Source organism: Lissotriton helveticus, chromosome 7 (assembly GCF_964261635.1).
Source record: "Lissotriton helveticus chromosome 7, aLisHel1.1, whole genome shotgun sequence".
Taxonomy (NCBI): Eukaryota; Metazoa; Chordata; class Amphibia; order Caudata; family Salamandridae; genus Lissotriton; species Lissotriton helveticus.
The window spans coordinates 391,568,439-391,589,980 of record NC_136068.1 but is presented as its reverse complement, the minus strand read 5'-3'; the positions used below and the strand labels follow the sequence as shown (position 1 = coordinate 391,589,980).

Here is a 21,542-nt window from a genome sequence, read left to right as displayed (position 1 = left end):
CTGCTGTCCTTCGCTACATGTCTCATGTATTCTCCTGTTTCACGACTGTTCTTCTAACACATACAGCTGTGTTTTCTCTGCTTGTAAATTGAATTGTGTGGATTCACTCGATAATTTACACAAGGGGTCGAGTAACAAACACAACTGGGAAACTTGAGTTACTTTGGGCTTAAAGCATTGTTTGTAACATTTGTTTATGTCTCCTGCTCTTGTGTGATCGTATTTTGCATTGTATTGTAACATATATAAACCTGTGCGCCACGGAGTTAAGTGGCAGTCTCTTTTGAACCTCGTTATACTGACGACTTCTAAGACCACTGTACTAGCTGCAGCTAATAAATATCATCTTCTACGCCAGACGAAGAGTCCGTGTCTCTGTATTTGACAAGGCAGGTGAATCCCGGGGATTTTAGGCGTACCCTGCGCCACCGGGCCTTAAGGCTGCGGTTCTCCAACTGGTGCCCAACGTGGGGCGACTTCAGAGGTAGCGGTTAAGCCCGAGGGTCGTGAGGAGCCCCACAAGAAAATTCTGGAGGATGCGCACCACGTGATCGACCCCTGTTTGTTTTAAGTGGACCGAAGATCTTTGACAGCGTGGCTACTCCTTTCCGACGGCTACTGAAGACTGCTGCCCTGACTGTCGCCCTGCCTTGGACCCTTCTGATGATGTTTGGTAAAGCGAGACGATAGACGGGCCTTCGCTGGTGTAGGACAATCCTTAGTTAAGTATTTGGTGGGTCGCTCCCACAATTCTTTGTTTTTGGGGTTTTTGATTCAGTCATTGCAATAACTAAAGCCAAGGGGTAAGTGCGTTTGTACTATTTCCTTGATTTATACCCCTTGTTGTTTGTGAATAGCCTAGAGAAGTAACGATGCCTGGGTTAAGTAAGTTTAAAAGAATTTGTTGTTTAGGTTGTACGAGGGATTCCCAGTTGGAGGATTCATGTCCGATTCCTCCAGTTGGAACTCCCACTTATGAGCTCTATTCTAAACATGGTATTGGTCCCATTACTTTTAAGGAGACATGGGTCCGATACACGAAAAATAGTGGAGTTTTGAGATGGCACCCAAATGGTAGTTTTGACTCAGTTATACTAGATAATTTGGAAACGATCCTGTTTAAACGAAAAGCCCGGCCGGCAATGATTGACGCTTTCCGCCTCTGGCGTAAGGAAGCCAAACAGAAAGAAATTAAGCAAGCGAAGGATAAGAAAGCACAAAATATGTCAATTATAGAGGCTGCTCAACAGTTTAAAAATAATGAAACAGATGGTGCGAATGAAATATCAGAAAGACAGCATCGCATGGCGATAGACAAATGCTATCTGGTGTTGCCTGTTTCCTCTTCAGACAAGAGTAAGGAATTAGAAGAAGATTCCTTAATGTCTTGCTTATTGAATTCACCTCCACCCTATGCTCAAAATCCTATTGCACCTTTGTTGCCCCCTCCTATTGCTCAACCAGTGGTTGCTCAATTTCCGATTATTCAGCAACAGGCTCAGCTCGTTAATGCTTCCCTGCCTGTTTCTGCTCCATCTTTCCAGCCTACAATTCGGCCCCCACCTCTACCTATTCCCACTTTTGTTCCTCAGCCGTCTACATTTCAGTCTCCATTACCTTCTGTATTGCCTCCCATTCTCGAGGAATTCCCCTAAGTCACATAGGAGATTAGCTGATGCTGTCTCCAACTACTTTTCTCCTCTTCTCGGATCGTTGAATCTGTCTCTGGCTTTTTCTAGACGACAATCCCGTTGTCAACTTCCTCTTCTGGACGAGAAAGTAGTTTTGGGTTCTCTCGCTCGCAAATGGATTTAGAGAGGACTGGACTATAGTACAGAAGATATTATGAGTTCTTTTCATCAATGGGTAGAGCCCACACAGAGATATGTTTTTAATGTCATGTGTCAGACTCTTATTAAAGGTTGGGAGGATATGGGATTAGATACAGTTCCTTCTGAGCTATTGCAGTTGCAAGCCGACTTCGATAAAGGTTTTATTGTAGGGCCACGAGTCAAAGACGCGGTGAACAAACTCATTGCGTTTCGAACAATGTTTTTGTCTTTATCCCTTTCCGAGACTGGTCCTGCCAAAACCAAAGGCGTTAAGAATTATCCGATGCATGAAGTTCCTCCCGTATGGAGGGACGCAGTAGTTGGTCCGCCTCCTGTCCCTGCTCATTTCCAACGTATATGGGTCCATGAACCCTGGAAAAGGTCTGAAGTATTGGCGCTTAAACAAACTCTTCCGGACCCTCGTAAAAATCCGGCTGGATATTATAAGGAACTGTCTCAAACAGTTGACGCTTTCATCCTGAATTTAGCCGATATTGATATGTTGTTTGGGAATGTTGTTCCACAAGCATTGTGGGCACGGATTCGTAAGGAAAATCATAATGCTGAATTAGGTGGAGATTGGGCTGCTATTAGAGCCACTGATGCAGGTCAAGTGGGTGGTGCGAAACCCGATCTGATTACGGCCCTACCGGACAGAATAATTGAATTGATGAAAACTATGATGCCCGCGGTGCGAGTTAATTGGGATAAGTTGGCTGCATGCAAGCAGAAGAAAGATGAGAGCGTTTCAGATTTCTTCACCCGCTTCGAAGAGACGTTCATTGATCATAGTGGTCAGCATTTGAGTACGGAGGATGGCCAGCGGTTGTTTGTGGACAAGTTTGTATATAACTTACTCCCCGAATTATCGAATAAATTGAAGAGTTCTGAAAGTGCATGGGTTGTCTCTTCCCCTGCTAAAATACTGGCTACCGCACAGTATTATGAGAATAGGGATAAGGAGGAGAAAGAGAAACAAGAGAAGAAAAATAAAGATTTAAAAACAAAGGTTCTTTTACAGCAAGCTTATCCTCCACGTTCTGCACAGCCTCAGTTTTCTCAACCCCTGCAGTTTCAGAAGGTGTTTCAGAAACCTGAGTATTTCACGGCACGTCTTCCGTTGGGTCCCAACCAATGTGCGTACTGTAGAGAAGAGGGACATTTCAAGAATAGCTGTCCGGTTTTATTACAGCGTAATAACGGGATGTCTGCTCCACGAGGACGTGGAAATTCTCAGTCAGGATCTAGAGGTAGAGGACGAGGTGTGTCCTCTCAGGGACAGCATTCTACTGTTCCCTCTACTACGAATTATTTTGATCAACAGAGAGTTCAGTCCACGCAGTATTATAATGACGATTATTGTGAAGATAGGGCTGATGATTTTCAGACCGAATAGGACAGCCATGGACGAAGTGAGGGAGTTGTGTCGATTCCAGTAGATCAAAATGGGCCATATGTCACGATCAATACTATGGGTGTTTCAGAACCGTTTCTTTTGGATACTGGTGTGATGAGAAGTTCTATTATGCATGCTAAACTCCCTGGGGCACCTTTGTCTGGCTTAATAAATACTTCTGTAGGATTTTCTGGCGCCCCTGTTCGTAATCCGATTTCTTGTCCCTTGCCTGTTTCGATTGGTCCCTATGATTTGAATGCTCCGTTTATTCTGACAACTGGTTGTGGTGAGAACTTGCTGGGTTTGGATTTATTAAAAAGGCTACATGCAACATTGTATTGTTCCCCTTCTGGTGTGCATTTGACGTTGGATAAGAAATTGACGTCTTCCATGTATCTATCTCGAGATCAATTCCCACCCGAATTGCTTTCTCTTCCGGAAAGTCTTTGGGCTACAGGCCCCAATGACGTAGGTTGTCTTGCGATCCCACCGTACGTTGTTACAGTGAAGGAAAATGTAAAACTGCAGCGCATTCCACAAGATCGTATCCCCAATGATGGGGAGAGAGAGCACTCTTGGCTATTGTCGAGGATTTCATTCAGAAAGGTGTGGTTGAAGAAACGAGAGGAAATGTTTGTAACAGTCCTGTTCTGCCGATCCTTAAACGAACTGATCCTTCACAGCCTCCTGTCTATCGATTTGTTATTGACCTTAGAGAGGTCAATAAAATTGTTGTGCCACAGTTTCCTGTTCCGGACATTACAGCTTTGTTGACGATGATTCCTGCTTCGGCAGCTTGGTTTTCGTTTATTGACCTCAAAAATGCTTTCTTTAGCATTTCTATTGCTGAAGAAAGTAGGGATATCTTTGGTTTCTCCCTCGGTGGCCGAAGTTTTAGGTTTAAGAGAGCTCCCCAAGGCTATTGTGAAAGCCCCTCTATCTACAGCAAGGCTCTTAAATCACAACTTGATACTCTCTCTGCCTCCGGGTGCTACACTTATTCAGTATGTGGATGATTTGCTGGTGGCTGCTGATACGGAAGATGTGTGTAAGGAAGTGACTGTTGCATTGCTGCATCATTTGTCTGCTCTACAACATAAGGTGTCTCTCTCCAAGTTGCAATATGCCCGCCAAGAGGTTACCTATCTCGGTCATCTCTTGTCGAAGGAGGGAAGGCGATTGACCCCAGAACGTATTCATGCTATTTCACAGATGTCTGTACCCACCACACAGAGAGAAGTGCGTGCCTTTTTGGGTATCACTTCCTACTGTAGACAATGGATTTCTAATTTTTCACTTTTGGCTAAACCATTGTTGGCATTAACATTGAAGGATACGCCACATCCGCTCCCTTGGACGGATGAATGTCAGAAAAGCTTTGTTGACCTACGTACTGCTCTGTGTTCTGCCCCTGTGTTAGGTACCCCAGATTATAGCAAGCCCTTCACATTGTATGTTCACGAGAGAGAGGGTTGCGCATTATCAGTTTTGACAGTTATTTGGAAATAATCAGAGGCCATGTGCCTATTTTTCCGCTACATTAGACCCAGTAGCTAAAGCTTTGCCTAGTTGTCTCAGAGCTACAGCAGCTGCAGCGATTTCTATCAGACAATCTGCCGGATTAGAGTTGGATAATACACTCATCGTTATGGTTCCACATGCAGTGGATACCTTGTTGAACAGAACCAGAACACAGCATCTTACGAGTGCTCGTTTGTCCGGATATTAGCTGACACTTTAGCGAGTCATGTGTACATCAAAAGATGTAACACGTTAAATCCAGCTACACTGTTGCCACTGCCAGATGAGCTAGATGTTCAGGAAAAACATGATTGTTTCCTTCAAACGGAAGAAGAAACGAAGGGTAGGATTGATTTGAAGGACACTCCGCTCAAGGATCCGGATGGGACCCTATGGGTGGACGGTTCTTGTTTCAAGCTTCCGAATGTTGAGACTACTTCTGCTTATGCTGTCACCACCTTATGCACGATTGTTGAGACGGCACGTATTGGACATAATTCAGCCCAAGCAGCTGAATTAATAGCCTTGACTAGAGCATGTGTGTTAGCAAAGGGAAAGAGTGAATGTGTACACGGACAGCCAGTACGCTTTTGGCGTCGCTCATAGTTTTGGCAGGCTATGGAGGGAGAGAGGATTCTTTACCTCTCATGGGACAAAGATTCAGCATGGTCAATTAGTGACTGAACTTCTTGAGTCCCTTACCTTACCTGTACAGATAGCAATCATAAAGTGCAGTGCACATAAGAAAGTTACAGATGATGTGGGTCGTGGAAATGCGTTCGCAGACGAAGTAGCAAGAACTACAGCTAGAGATACAGCTAGTCGAATGTATGTGGCAGGTCCTGCAAATTGGGTTAGGGAAATTGGAATGTGTGAAGACACGATTGAAAGCGTGAACACTATTCAGGGAGAAGCAACTGAGAAAGAATTAAGAATGTGGAAAGAAAGTACGGGAATGTTGGATTTAACGGGTTGTTGGACAGAATTGTCGGAACATCAGCGATGGTTATTACCGGACGCTTATGTGTTACCGGTTGTAACTATGGCTCATGGTCCAGCTCATATTATTGCGAAAGGCATTTGTAAACTCTTGGCTCCTGTATGGCAGAATGAAGGAATTCCAAAATGTGCAGAGAACGTGGTTAAGCATTGCATTGCTTGTCTAATGCATAACCCAGGAAAGGGTACCCCCAACTCCATCAGGTCATTTTGCTCCCCCGTCATACCCTTTTGAGGTGTTGCAGATCGATTACATTCACATGGATCGATGCAACAACCTTAAGTATGTTCTGGTGGTGGTATGTGCCTTTTCCCGCTGGATAGAGGCCTACCCTTGAAAGATAACACTGCTTTGTCAACTGCTAAAGTGTTGATTAAAGAGTTCTTCCCCAGATTTGGTTTGCCGCAAATTGTCTGGAGTGACAACGGAAGTGAATTCGTGGGTCAAATTATGCAGAAAGTATGTTCTGGTCTTGGGATCAGACAAAAATGTAATGCGGCAAACCGCCCACAGTCAGCAGGTTTGGTTGAGTGTTATAACGGTACACTCAAACTTAAACTAGCTAAGATTCAAGCTGATACAGGTCTTGCTTGGCCTGATGCTTTGCCCCTAGCTCTTTTGTCAACCAGAACTACTGTACACTCTCGTATGGGACTTAGTCCATAAGAAGTGGTATTTGGACGCCCAGCTAATGTTTGGGGTGTCCCTCGTCCCAAGAAATATTCTGACATACCACATCCTCTTAATTGATTATTTGCATGATTTGACTACTAAATTAAGTGTCATTCGTCAACAGGTACAAAGTGCTTTGCCAGAGGCCTCCACGGACCCAGGTCACACTATATTGAATTTAACGGACAAAGAATCTGGAGCCTCGTTGGTCTACACCTACGCAAGTTTTGCTCGTCACCCGCACGGCTGTGAAAGTGGTCGGCAAGCGAAATTGGGTACATGGCGTGCACTGTAAAAAAGTGCCATTACCATTACCCTTTGATCAGTGGATTCGCAGTGGTATGAGAGAATCGGATACTGCAGCCGTCCCTTGTTTTGTTCCCTTCAGCGATGCTCAAATTTGTGGAACTCAGTCTGAGAAAGCAGATGACGATATTCTTCAAGCTGCTATGCCGACGCACCTTCGAATAGACACTACGGATCCGAAAAAGTTATTCAAGGACCAGACAGTGCCGAGCAAAACTCGCTACAACCTAAGGCCGAGAGCTGACTAGAAGAACTGAATATTTTGAAATTTTTTTATTATTCAAAAGACATTTTTGTATATGTATTGATCTCTTGCCTTCTTGTTTTTGTGCGATATTTAGTATTAGATGTGCCATCCGTCTCCGTCGCAGGGTCACGGTAGGAGACTCAGACTGTAAACCTGGTTTTTGTTCTCTTAGTAAGTGGCTAGCGCCCCAGGATATACAGACGTACATAGCTGAGTGATTGAAGAAGATTGCCGTGAGCGACATTTTTTTAGATAAAGATGGATGGTACAACAACCATAGGTAGGGAAGATAGAAAACAAGAAATGAGATTGAAATATTGCAAATCATTGCGTAGTCGATTTGGCGTAACTGTGTGTTTTTATGTTTTTGTGTATTCTGTTAGCTTGCATAGGTTGGATTGTCCATGTTTTTCACCCAAGAAATGCTGCTAATTCTACTACTTCTTTGCCCTCTCGTCTTTCTGTCTTTTCACATAAAATGCATACTTTACCCCCTCATGAACAAATAAGGAGAGCTGAATATATGAATAAAACGTTTATCCAGTTATTGCACCAACACCAGTTGGCCATTAATATGACTGACTGTTGGGTATGCGGTCTTATGCCACATAATACACAGAAGGGAATGCCTTATTTGGTCCTCCCTTTCTCATATGAGGGTTCGGCTTGGGCTTATTTGACTGTTTTCTGCCGCATACCACAACAGACTTAGGAATCCTGTAAAGACTTCTGGGACTGGATTGGATTTTAGCCACAGTTCTTTAATTAAAGGTATAGTAGTGATGGCTAAGATTGTAGAAAAGGGCAAAATTCCGTTAGACGAGAAGAGAGCTTATGAAGGATGGAATGTTACCCACTATGTGTCTAGTCTTGGTGACAAAACTAAAAAGGGTGAGTCTTCCCCTGTATGGACTGTACCCCATCAAGGTAATCTTTGTCTCCAAGTCAACAGTAAGAAAATTGACAATAAGCAGAGTTGTTTGCACACCTACATTTTCTCGTCCCCTGATTTTCCTCCATTGGTTCCATCTCAAGGAACATATTTTGTCTGTAAAGACAGAGCTTATACTTGGCTCCCTCCTAACTTTTCTGGAACTTGTTATGTAGCCTTCCTTCTTCCCCCTACATATATTCGGCTCCGTCAGACCACCATAGAATTAGATATAGCCGAGGTATATTTGATGCCAAAGCCACGGCAGCCCAAGAAGGAGGGGATTTCCTTAAAGGATTTCTTCCCTTTTGGGGCCCGATGGTTAACAGCAGACACATCAGGCAATTAGTTTGTGTGGTCGAGACCACTTAATGTTACTGCAGGCGCAATAGGTAACATTACAGCAGAACTTCAGGCTGATCGTCTTATGATGTTGCAAAATCGAATTGCGTTAGACGTGATCCTAGCAGACCGAGGAGGTGTCTGTAGATTGATCGGATCTAGCTGCTGCATTTATATTCCAGACGATGCTCCGGCAGTATACCAAGCCATTTCCAAATTGCATACCATCTCTGAGTCGATTCATCAGGGCGAAGGGGACTGGTCTTTTATGGGATGGTTTTGGAGAATATTGTCAAAATGGGGATGGAAGATCTTGACATTCTTGGGAGCAATTTTGGCCATCATATTTTCTTGTTGTCTGTGCGTTCAATGTGGTCCCGCAGTGTGTGGCCTACTGGCTACTTTATGCGTTTCACGTCCTACCACTCAGAGGACAGAGAATATTAGGATGATGGTGCAGCAACAGCTTGAGGACTTTATGAATATCGATGCGATTCTGACTCAGATTAGCATGAGTTGGTTTGTTCTTGTCTGAGTAATGGCAAAAGGAGGGTCTGAGGTTCTGTAATTTACGAATTAGTTCGTGCTCAGCCTCCATTTTGTAATCGCCGCCATTTTATGTTGCCCTCACTCAGGCAGCGCGGCGAACGCAATGTTTTTTGTCGTTTCTTGCATTTCACGTGCCAGGTGGCTTCTTCGTTTATGTTTACTTATGAGTGTCAGGGTCTGGCCGAATACACTAATTCCTGTCTGAGCTGATTAAATCCCCGTCCGGACTATTTGTTGGCTCACACCATTCTTTCCTCCCGGTTATCTTATCTGCTGTCCTTCGCTACATGTCTCATGTATTCTCCTGTTTCACGACTGTTCTTCTAACACATACAGCTGTGTTTTCTCTGCTTGTAAATTGAATTGTGTGGATTCACTCGATAATTTACACAAGGGGTCGAGTAACAAACACAACTGGGAAACTTGAGTTACTTTGGGCTTAAAGCATTGTTTGTAACATTTGTTTATGTCTCCTGCTCTTGTGTGATCGTATTTTGCATTGTATTGTAACATATATAAACCTGTGCGCCACGGAGTTAAGTGGCAGTCTCTTTTGAACCTCGTTATACTGACGACTTCTAAGACCACTGTACTAGCTGCAGCTAATAAATATCATCTTCTACGCCAGACGAAGAGTCAGTGTCTCTGTATTTGACAAGGCAGGTGAATCCCGGGGATTTTAGGCGTACCCTGCGCCACCGGGCCTTAAGGCTGCGGTTCTCCACTGGAACAGATAAAGGTAGCCAGGGAGGAGGGTGAGCGTGTGTAACTCTGCAGCGCTACATGCCAAGAACGGATGCATACTGGTAAGTAGCATTTTCCGTTTGAGGCATATGAGCTGCAGATTACACACTATGCATAGATTGTATAGCAGTACCCACCTTTAGCGGCGACCACCAGTATCTGTTGCAGTTGTTTGAAACAGAGTTTTTAGTACAGCCTGGTCACAGTGGCTTGTGGTTTAGTTTGCACATCTACACAGTAATGCTTTGTGAATGTGTGCGGTGTAGACCATGTGGCTGCTTTGCATATATCATCTAGGGGAATATTCCCTAAGAAAGCCACTGAAGCCCCTATTTTCCTTGTAGAATGGGCTTTTGGAGGAATTGTTACGTTTAGCTTTGTGATAACATTTGTATGCATTTAACAATCCACCTAGCAATCCCTGATTTTAATATGGGATTGTCTTTATGTGGCGGTGAGAAAGACACAAAAAGCTGTTTTGTTTTACGAAAAGCTTGTGTCCTTTCGATATAGTATAGTAATGCTCTTTTGACATCTAAGGTGTGTAGAGCTCTTTCTGTGACTGTTTGAGGCTGCGAGAAAAATACGGGCAGCTCAACAGATTGATATAGATGGAATGGTGAAATGACTTTAGGAAGGAAGAACCACTTTGTTATGATGCATTTGCAGAAAGGGTTATTTAATGGTAAATGCTTGTAGTTCACTAACTCTTCTGAGAGAAGTAATGGCTACTAGGAAAGCTACTTTCCAGGTTAGGAATTGTAATTCACATTTATGTAATGGTTCAAAGGGAGGTCCCATTAATCTTGTGAGAACCACATTTAAGTTCCACACTGGTGCAGGTGGCGTCCTGGGAGGAATTATCCTTTTGAGTCCTTCCATAAAAGCTTTAATAGCTGGCACTCTAAAAAGAGATAGGTGTTGTCTATTTTGTAGGTATGCTGCGATGGCAGCGAGGTGTAACCTGATAGATGTGTAGGCTAAGTTACACTTTTGAAGGTGTAATAGACATCCTATGATGGGTTGAATGGACACGTCTAAAGGATTCATTTGGTTGTTTTGGCAGTATATTACAAACAGTTTCCACTTCGCGGCATAATGCTCTAGTAGTGGGGCATCTAGCTTCTTTGATAACGTTCATACATTCTGGGGGAAGGTTGAGGTAACCAAACTCTATGACCTCAGGAGCCAAATCGCTAGGTTGAGCTGAGCTGGGTCCGGGAGTCTGATCTCTCCATGGTTCTGTGTTAATAGGCATGGAGATAGGTTTAGTTTTTGGTGTGGGACTACAGACATCTGCAACAGCGTGGTGTACCACGGTTGCCTGGCCTAAGTTGGAGTAAAGAACTTGCAGATTAAGTTCCCACTCGTGGATCTGCTGTGTTTGACGACTTAGCAGATCTGCTATAGTATTTTGCACTCCTGGGACGTGTTGGGCTAAGAGAAAGATATTTAGTGGTATAGCCCATCTCCATATCTGCTGAGCTAACAGAGCTGCAGAGAGTGTGTCCCCCCCGTTCTTTGTTTAGGAAGTACATAGCAGTCATATTGTCTGTGCGGAATAAGACAGCTTTGCCTGACACTTGAGTTTGAAATGCTTTTAGGGCTAGAAACACAGCTAGCAACTCTAAGTGGTTGATGTGAAGTAGCTTCTGTTGCGGCGTCCACCTGCCTTGCATGGTGTGATGCAGTAGGTGAGCTCCCCAGCCGGAGAGCGATGCGTCCGCTGTCATGACTATTTGAGGAACTGGCTCTAGAAACGGTCGCCCTTTGGAAAGGTTTTTGTTGTTCCACCATTGCAGAGAACGATGAGTCCGACCGTCTACCAACACTAGGTCTGTCAGTTGACCTTGAGCCTGGTTCCATTGGCGTGCTAGGCACTCTTGAAGTGGACGCATTTGCAGTCTTGCGTGAGGTACTACAAATATGCAAGATGCCATAATTTCTATGAGCTGCATGAACACTCGAGCTGGTAGTGAGTGTTGCGGTTGAAATTTTGTTAGGAGAGCTTGTACACCTGTTATCCTTGCTGGAGAGCGATTAGGTGTTTATTGTAGCGCCGAGATACTGTTGTATGTGTGAAGGTTGAAGATGCGATTTTACTGTGAAACCCAAATTGTGAAGCAGTTGAATAGTAGCGTGAGTGTTGCACACACTGGCTGTATGAGCTGGCTTTTATGAGCCAGTCGTCCAGATATGGGAAGGCATGAATATGTTGTCGTCTTAAGTGTGCTGCTACTACTGCTAGGCATTTGGTAAACACCCTTGGCTCTGTTGTGACTCCGAATGGGAGCACTTTGAACTGGTAGTGCTGCCCGTCTAGCACAAATCTGAGATATTTTATGTACGCTGTGTGGATGGGAATATGGAAGTAGGTGTCCTTGAGATCTAGAGTGACAAGGAAGTCGTTTAGTACCAGCAGTGGAAGGACTTGTTGGAGTGTGACCATATGAAAATGATCCGACTATGTAAATGTTTAGAGGTCTGAGGTCTAGGATGGGTCTTAGAGATCCGTCCTTCTTTGGTATTAGAAATATAGGGAGTATACTCCTTTGTTTTTGTGATGCTCTGGAACTACTTCTATTGCATTTTTCTGCAGGAGGGATATTACCTCCTGTCTGAGCAACGTTAAATGTTCCTGTGACATTGGGCGCTGCTTTGGTGGTATGTTTGGGGGGTTAGATGTTAGTTCCAGACAATAACCTTATTGAATTATTTGGAGCACTCACCTGTCTGATGTGATGTTTTCCCAGGCTGGCAGGTATTGTTGGAGTCTTCCCCCGACAGGAGTGGAATGGGACGGGGGAAGGGGAAGGGAGTCACTGGGCAGGGGTAGAGGCAGAGCGGGAGTAGTTGTTTTTAACTCTGCCTTTGTTATTGTTACCCCTGTAACCCCCCCTTTGGTAGCCTTTGCTGTAAGTGGACTGTGTAGGGGCTTTGTACGAAGTAGAAGCTGTGTCTGAAGTATATCCCCTGGTGGAACCTCGATAGGATGAGCAACGAAATGAACGTCTGGGAGCCCGCGACTGCAGGGCTGCCATAGATTTGGCGGTGTCTGTATCCTTTTTCATTTTCTCTAGTGATACATCCACGTTGGGTCCAAATGGGTGTTGCTCATCAAAGGGCTGATTAAGAATGGCACTTTGTACCTCAGGTTTGAACCCTGATATACGTAGCCAGGCGTGTCTGCGTAGTAAAACGCTGGTGTTAACCACGCTAGAAGCAGTATCTGCTACATCGAGTGCACACCTAATAGGGGTGTTTGTGATGTTTTTCCCTTCTTGGATAAGCTCGTCTGCTCTATCCTTGTACATAATGTGCCCTGTCATATCTGGCTAATAATGCCTGTGTATTGGCGATATGCCACATGTTTGCTGCTTGAGACGCTGTTCTTTTCCCGGATGCGTCAAGTAGCTTAGATTCTTTATTTGGTGGTGCAGCCTCCCCCCGAGGACTGCGAGTTTGCTCTCTTGCGTGCATTGGAAACTACAAGTGAGTCTAAAGGTACTGGACCTTTAATATATGCTGGGTCTGAGGGAGCAGCTTTATATTTTTTCTCTACACGAGGGTTAATGACCCGAGTTCTGACTGGGTCTTTGAAGACTTCAGGGGCATGCTTGATCACTCCTTTGAGCATAGGTAAAATGGATGAGGACCTTTGTGCATCATCAAAGGTATCCATAATGAAGTCTTCCTCGATAGGGTCTGTATGCATGTCCCCTTCATGATATTGTGCAGCCCTGTGAATTAATTCATTAAACCCTATAGTGTCTTCAGGTTGGGGAAGGCCTTGAGGGGTATAAGTCATCCTGAGGGACATTTGGGACATCTGGGGTGGTATAATCATCCCATGGGTCAGGGGATCCTGTAGGTGTGGCTGGGTCAGGTATGTTACCCCCATATCATCAGAGCTATCATCCCTGTCTGGTATGATGGAGGATGCTGGGAAATGCTGTGGTATGGGAGGATGTGGTGATGGTACAGGTTAAAGAGAAGGGGAAGGCAGTCTTAGAGGAGAGGTAGCAATGTCCTTCTTTGAATGCGGAGCTGGTGTGTCCAGTGGTCGCTTTTTTGAAGCCAAAATTAAGTGTCCAGTGATTGGATCCTTAGCTAGAGTATTTTGAGCGGGTCTGGATAAGGTAAATCCTCTGCAGGAGGGTGATCTTTTGGTGCGGAGGAAGGCTTGGGCACCGCACTGGCTTGTTTTGGTTTCTTGACAATGTCTTTCAGTGGGGAAGCAGGAGTCTTTCGGGTCCAAGGCTTTTTTCGGTTCCGAGGATTTTTCCGGTTCCGGTATTGTTTTTGGATCCAATGGTTTTTTCGGATCCAATGGTTTTTCAGGCTCCGGTGGTTTCTTGGAATCCGAAGCAGGCTTGCTTGGTTCCGACCTGGGTTTCGGTGCCGAAGGAGTAGTGGTATGCTTCGACGCCGATGGTTTGGGTGTAGGTGTAGTCGGTGCCGTTGTCTTTTTCGGTGCCGGTATATGTGCGCCGGCACCGTGTGAAGGCTGACTCGAGCCAGAGTCGTCTGAAGGCTTAATTGGCTTCTTAGCCGGGACCGAAGGTGGGGCAGTAGAAGCAGAGTGCCGGTGTGCACCCGAGGGCGAGGGTGTGACCGGGGCCTTCTGTGTTGAGGAAGGGTCGGGGTCGACTGTCTTACTTACGACCCGCTGCGCTGGAGTGATGTCCTCGACCTCGGAATCTTCTGCCTCGGAGCTGCTGTCTACATCGTGTTGTTCTGGAACGTTGACGCCTTCTTCGAAGATGTCGTCCGGTATCGGAGCTGAAGATCTTTGAGCCATTGTTCTCCTCGCTCTTCGGTCCCTATAGTCTTTTTGGAGCAGAAAGAGGCACAAGCTGAACAGTCCTTTGCCTCATGCTCCGGAGAGAGGCAGAGGTTACACACCTCATGAAGGTATGTGTGGGGAAACTTCGACGCACATTGAGGACACTTTTTAAATGGCGTCTTTTCCATGAGCTGGAGTCGAGGCCTAGCTAGGCCCGAAGGCCGTCGGCGACAACCGGAATCGAGATTCTTGATGTTGAAGAGTAGCGTCGACTGGAAAGCATTCGAAACTAAGTTTTAGAAGTTGGTGAGGATTGCGCGCCGAAGGAAATCGGTTTCAACACGGAGTGCTGGAAACACATCCGAGCCCGGTGGCGGAAAAAAACAATCTGGGGATGGAGCCGATGCCAATGCGCAGCATCATCCAAAGGAGGAGTCACCTGTCCCGTGAATTTCAAAGACTTTTCTACAACAAAACAACCTGCAAACATCCGGGCCCAACACTAGGTGGCCCATCTATGCATAGTGTGTGATCGGCAGCTCACATGCCTCGAACAGTATGATGCCAGGCCATGCGAGGTAGATACTACGCAGCATAGACGCAGACCAGGAGTGGAAGCACCACAGACAACAGATCGATGCGACCCTACGCGACGCAGTAAAGGGGTATATGAATCCCAGAGGGATACCCATAATGAAACTCCACAGGAGTGAACAAAGGCGAAGGCAGACACCTGCCACAAGCCAATACCCCACATAGGGCAAGGGTCAACCCCTGGCAAGAAGGGGGCGTCCTCTTGGCAAAACAGACAGTCAGAGGACTGAAAACAAAACCAACCAGCCATACGGCTGTACAGACAATACAGAGACACCAACCTGTCTCTGGTAAAAACCAGGCCGTAAAGAAAGACTGGGAACCAAGAAGAGAGTCAGTCAGTGACACAGCAGAATTCCGGTAGCCCTGACAGAAATCTGGAAATCGCTGAGTCCGTATGGGACCAAAAAAAGATCTATTCCGTTAAACAGCATGTCTTGGAGGCTCTCCCAAATATTATCAGGGAATCGACTGTCACGCATCCAGGCATGGCGGCACAAAGCCACCGACCATGCAAGAGCACGGCCCACAGAGTCTGTGGTATCCAGGGAGGAGTGGATTGAGAAATGTGCCATCTCCTTGCCGTGAAGGACAAGACAGAGAAGCTCTGAGTGCAATTCCTCCGGAAAGGAAGGAAGGAAGGTTAGCCACGGAGTTCCAGAGTGTGGAGGACGTATGTGCAAACAAGCATGTAGTGTTTAAAGAGCGGATGGCCGCGCTAGAAGAAGCAAAAAGCTGTCTTCCACATGCATCTAGCCACCTGGACTCCCTGGTGGGAGTAAACAAGGGCAAAGTGGAGGAGTCCTGTAACACGAAAGCCACCTGAATTACCAGGCCCTGAGCAGTAAGGTGGAGGGACAGGCAAAGTGGATCCCCTGGGGCAGGACGGTGCCTACCAGCAATGGCCCGATCAACCAGGGCTCCGAGAGAGGGCCATACCCATGCGCCACGCAGGACTTCTAATAAAGCACCCCAAAGGGGTAGCGAGGGCTCCACGGTAACGGGCATGAGATGAAGCAGATCCATTAAGGGATCCGGAATGAGTGGTACTACAGGAGGCTGAAAATCAAAGATAGCAGCTGCCCTGTTGATAGTCCGTGTATAGGCGGCCCCAAGCTCAGTAGTCACCCTAGGAGGGGACAAAAGGCCGTCAGTAGGAGACAGTTGGAGACTAATTCTCCCAGTTACCATAAAGAGCAGGGCTGGGAAACGACCCGAAGGCCATGCCACACTAGGGACCTGGACCAGTGGTTCCCGACCAGGGGAAGTAACAGCCTCCAAAAGGCTGTAGTGGATACCAGTGTCACTCGACCCGCTGAGGAGACAGAAACGAGAAATCCGGAGGGAGGTCAACACCAGGCATGGATGCCGGTGTCGATGAACAGATGGACATTGGCGGCGATGGATGCGTCGACAGCGGCATCTGTGGGCATCAGAGTCGACTGAACGTCAACGGCCTCCACGAGGGACGCTACCTTGACGTCGACCGGCGTCGGATGATGCGTTGCCCCAGACATGAGCTCAGCCTTAGAGCTGGGTGTGGTTTTGGACGTTGAGCCCGGCTTTGGGTCTGTCGTGAAGCCCACCTCCGAGCCCGGCGTGGCCTCCGCAGTCCGCGCAGGAAGCGGCACAGGGCTATGCGTTGACTGGCTGTGACAGCCTGGAGTCGAACATGGCGTCAGTGACGACGTCACTTCCGCAGTCCGTGCAGGAAGCCGCACAGGGCTACGCGTTGACCGGCGGAGTGTGCTGGAGCGACCAGGACGGTCTGGGCCTCGGTCCAATGTCGTCGCCTTGGCTCCGGAGTCGGTGCACACAACCCTGGTCGGTGAAGGATACGCAGACGAGGGCCCAGCCTGGGTACCCTCCGCCTCTGTGGGGCCCAAAGGCGCGCCAGGGAGAGAGGGGGACTCACAGTAGGCCTGAAGAGCCCTGGAGTAGGCCTCCATTTGGGTGCCCGTTGCTCCAACTCCAGTGGTACGCCCACGGGAGGTGGACCTCAATGTACGCTTGTGGCTCCGCTTACCTTTTTTAGGGCGCCGGTCGCAGGAGCAGACTCGGGAACGAGCCCCCTTTTTGAGAGGGAGAGCTGCGACGAGAAGAGGCTGGGCCGGACAGCCGCGTGGCCAACAGCTTCATATGACGTTCCCGAAGGGACTTCAGCTTCATCTGTTGACAGTCGCCGCATGCTTGGAATCGTGGTGCACACCAAGGCACCTCATACAAATACGGTGCGGATCAGTGCCAGACATCTGGCGCGCACAGGCCACACAGGCTTTGAACCCGGGGGACACTGCACATGGTTCCGGTATGACACCAACGTTGTCGAGAAGGCCCAAAACTAGGCCAAGAACTGCTGGTTTCCAGGATCCGCGTTGTGACGCACAAAAGAAGAAAACTGATGTTGGCACGCCGGGGCGGGGCATATATGGCTCCGCTGACGTCACGTCCATGAACGTCAGGGCGGAGCCGTGCGGCACCTCCCACCGGCGTGCAGAGGTTCTGCTGCGCAAAATTTTCCGGACCAGTCTGACGCCCGGACGAAGAGAAGGAGGCACATGCGGGAGGAGACTGGCACCCCAGTTCTTGGTGTCTTTAACACTTGGGAGCTGGGAGAGAATACAAAGCAGGTTCTCTCTTGAAGGTCAGCTTTCTCTTTCAAGGCAAGTTTCGGAGATTGAGAGGGAGTTTTGTAGAGGTCTTCCTAGTCTGCGGATGGATAGACATTTCTGCCTCACATCCAGCCCTCCTGAAGCCACTAGAGATTAGGATGGTCATTCATAGAAGACAGTAGTTGAAGTGGAATTCAAACATCAATGCGGTCTAAAATGGAAGGGAGTCTCTGACCCGGAAGGTTTTTCGTTGCTTAAGGTGGGTTCGACCACAGCTCTGGTCTCGGTACGGGCATCAAAAGGAGCTTTGCCTTCAAAGGCCTTTTAAGTATCTTTGAGCTCAATGGCCGCAAGGGTTTGGCACCAGTGGATTGGAATGTGGCAGGTTCTGAGGTGATTGGCTGAAGCCGCCCAAAACCCAAGGACGTCGGGCCCGTATCAGAGTCAAATTGGAAGGCTGGACCCGAACTAGCATAGAACTTAGTTGCCCTGGTAATACACGACCAAACGAGATGGTGGAAAAAAAGCTATATTTTGGATTTTGGTGCCTTTGCACTTGGCCCACTACAAGAGGAGTCACCATATACTAGGTGACTCGAAAGACTCATTCGAAGAAAACTACTTGCAAAAGTCTGAGCATGTGTATCTACAACAACACAAGCTACAAAGACTCCTATTCGTTTAAGGCTTCAGAAGCAGTCACTACCAGTGACACACTGTACTTGTAGCTGCATCACAGAGTTGTTTGCAGTAAGAGCAAAAGGATATGATGATAATTAAGCCACTACGGTTTTGAATGCCAAAGATAATTACAGCCAGGGAGGCTCTCTTAGGACTTCAACAAAGTTCTATGATACAGAACCAAGGCTACAAACAAGTTACAATTTTATTTGCACTGTAGGATCTTAACCGATAGTCATAAGCATTAGAATAAAATAGCTAACTATGAGCCTAACTCTCACTGCAATTCTAGGTCAAAAGACAGAGTTTACCTGAACGATTTAGCTCAATTTGGAATGTTATGTGCCTAACTAAACAGATTCCTCAACCTGACATGGCCTAACGGAATCAACATCTGTGCCTGAAAAGAAGTTGATGGTAGTCATCTGCCCATCTGCTTTTTCACCCATGAAGCAGAGAATGTTCAGGGACTTACTCGATGTTGTGTTTCAATGCCTTAGGTTTAGATAAGCTGTGCTTCATAGGCATATACTTCAACACCGATGATCTTGATCACTTCAGCATCCGGTGCCGTGAAGGCTAGAAGAACATAACATCAATCTACAGGAATCGCCATAACTTTTATGTTATGTTATGGGCATTTGTAAAGCGCAATTGTTACCCTGAGGGGTCCTGGCGCTACTACAGTCCTCTGAAAACAGTTACAAAACCGGAGCGAGCAATCAAAAAAGCCAGGTTTTAAGGGCCTTCCTAAAATCAAGTAGATCCGGGATGTTCCTCAGGTGGAAAGGCAAAGCGTTCAAAGCCTTGTCCTCCCCAGCACTAAAGCTTTTTCCTCCCCACCTGGCCCTTTTTGTAGATGGTGCAATCACCAATTTTGCTTTAGAAGAGCGCAGTGGTCTATTGGGCACATACCACTGACATTGCCACTTCAGGTGGTCAGGACCAATGCCTTGTAGAGCCTTAAAAACCATGCAGAGTAATTTAAACTGCACACTTTTTTTGCGGATCTCACTGGAGACAGAAGCATATTTGGGTATACCTGAAAGCAGTCTGGTCGCTGCGTTCTGCAACATTTGAAGTTTATGCAAAAAACGCTCCTGGATATTCGAATACAGGCTGTTGCAGAAGTCTATTCTAGACATTATCCGTGAGGTAATCACCAAATACTGACTGTCCCTTGGCAGCAAAGACAGTATTTTCTTGCATGTCCTAAGGACATATGACGTGGCAGAGGCTACTGGATTAACTTGGGCTCCAAAGTTGAGTCTGTCATCTAAAACGACTCCCAAGTTTTTTTACCTTCCGGTGGGTGTCAGAAGGGAACCCAAAAAAGTCTGGCCACCAACTTGGGTTCCAAAAACTGGGACCGTTCCCAAACAAAACAACCTTCGTTATATTTGAACTAAGTTTATGGCAGATTTAGGACATCCATCTCCCTACCGCTTCAATGCAGTCAAGGAACCATTAATCTATTCCAATCTCCTGTCCAGGCAGCAGAGACACTACAATTTGTGTGTTGTCGGCAAACGAGGTGGGACAAAAGCCGAAGGAGCTAATAAGGGGAGCCACGGAGGACACATACACATTGAAGAGTGTAGGACTTATAGATCACCCCTGTGGGATTCCACAAGGCAGACAAAACGGTGTGGCACAGAAATCGCCCAGTGCAACCGTTTGAGATCTGTCAGAGGAAGGACTTTAGAAGTTTCCAGGCTTTGCCCCGAGCTCCACAGTCCCGCAACCGGTCCAGCAACAGATCGTGATGGACCATATCGAAGGCCACAGAGAGGTCCAGCTCTGATCAAGGCTGCCTTACCCCCTGGTCTAGGGCAGCCCTGATCTCGTCCGTAGATTTAGTTTAATAAGAGCAGACTCCGTGCTGTGCCCCATTCATTCTTTTCTCAGCCATTTTTCCCGGAACAGGAAGACGAGAGATGGAGCGTAAGTTGTTTGGAACCTTAGGGTCCAAACTGAGCTTTTTGAGGAGTGGCAGTATTGATGCTTTTTTCCAGGCTCTAAGAAAGTACCTCTCTAAGAACATTGCATTAAACAAAGACGTAAGTGTCAATGCAATAGGTTCATGGGGCATTTTTGATACCGCGACCAGACACGAGTTATAGGAGGATCCTGATTTAGTAGACATTAGTAAATTATAGGTTTCCAAAGTGGATAGTGATGTAAACTTATCAAACATAGACTGCAGATTGGAGACTGACTTCTGTCCCTCATTTAGGTCCACTATATCTTTTTAGGATGGTTCTTTGAACGTAGTGGAGATGGCCTCACCTTTATCAAAGAAAAACCTAGCAATATCTTCACTAAGTCCCTGGCTCATTGAGATGTTTGCTGGGCGAGGTTACTGTGTTGAACAGCTCTTTGGCAGAATTCTTAGCCAAGTTATTTTGATTAGCGAAAAACTTTAGTTTTGTCTTAAAAAGGTTTTTGGAGATCCTGAGACTTTGCTTATAGATTCTTTTTTCTGAATCTTTGTATTCTTTCCTCCAATTTCTCTCCATCCATTTACAACACAATTTCTGTTTTTTAAGTTCTTGCGTGCACCATGGAGCGGAGAGGGTAGTGCCCTCTTTAGGGAGAAGATTTTCTTTGGGGCTAGTTTATTGCAGGCTGCCTCCAGCCAGTTGGTATATAGCCTGGTGGCTTCCGCCACATCTAGGGGCTTTAAGTGTGCTGTGGCGGTAATTAGTTGTGCTAACTCCGAGCATTCCACTTTATTCCATGCTCTGGATTCCCTCTGTCTCTTAGGGGGTCTACCAGCCGCACAATGATCCAGAACTGCCCACTCAAACAGTATTGCCACGTGGTCTGACCACTCCAAGGGCAACAGGCCAGTAAATATGAGAGATAGATGATTAGAAAAGATGCCTTTCAGCGTATGGCCAATGCAAAAACAACAATTGATGGACAGAATGCAGAACAATGTCATACATTCACCCCAGTACAGAGAGCTGGGCCTAAATCCATCTTTTTTTGCACTCCACACCACCCCAGGTCAGACATGGCCATATGCAAATCAGCCTTGACCCTGTGCCTCATGGGAACAGTCCAGCCCGAACTGCCAAGCCATGTCTTTCCTGGACCGGAATCAAGCATCCAAGGACCGGTTTCTGGCTATCAGCCGTCATCAGCCTGGATAGCTTGACTCCAGTGGTGTGGAGAGCATGGGACTCACGTCTGAGCATACCCATCCCACTCGGGGTGACAAATGCAAAAACAACAATTGATGGACAGAATGCAGAACAATGTCATACATTCACCCCAGTACAGAGATCTGGGCCTAAATCCATCGTTTTTTGCACTCCACACCC

The 21,542-nt window shown here is 46.6% G+C and overlaps 1 protein-coding gene across 3 annotated transcripts in view; it reads right to left on the bottom strand.

Moving 5' to 3' along the window:
- Nucleotides 1–21,542, bottom strand: part of PHF20 (PHD finger protein 20) — a 1,067,420-nt gene that overhangs the window by 565,492 nt on the left and 480,386 nt on the right. The window lies entirely within an intron of this gene.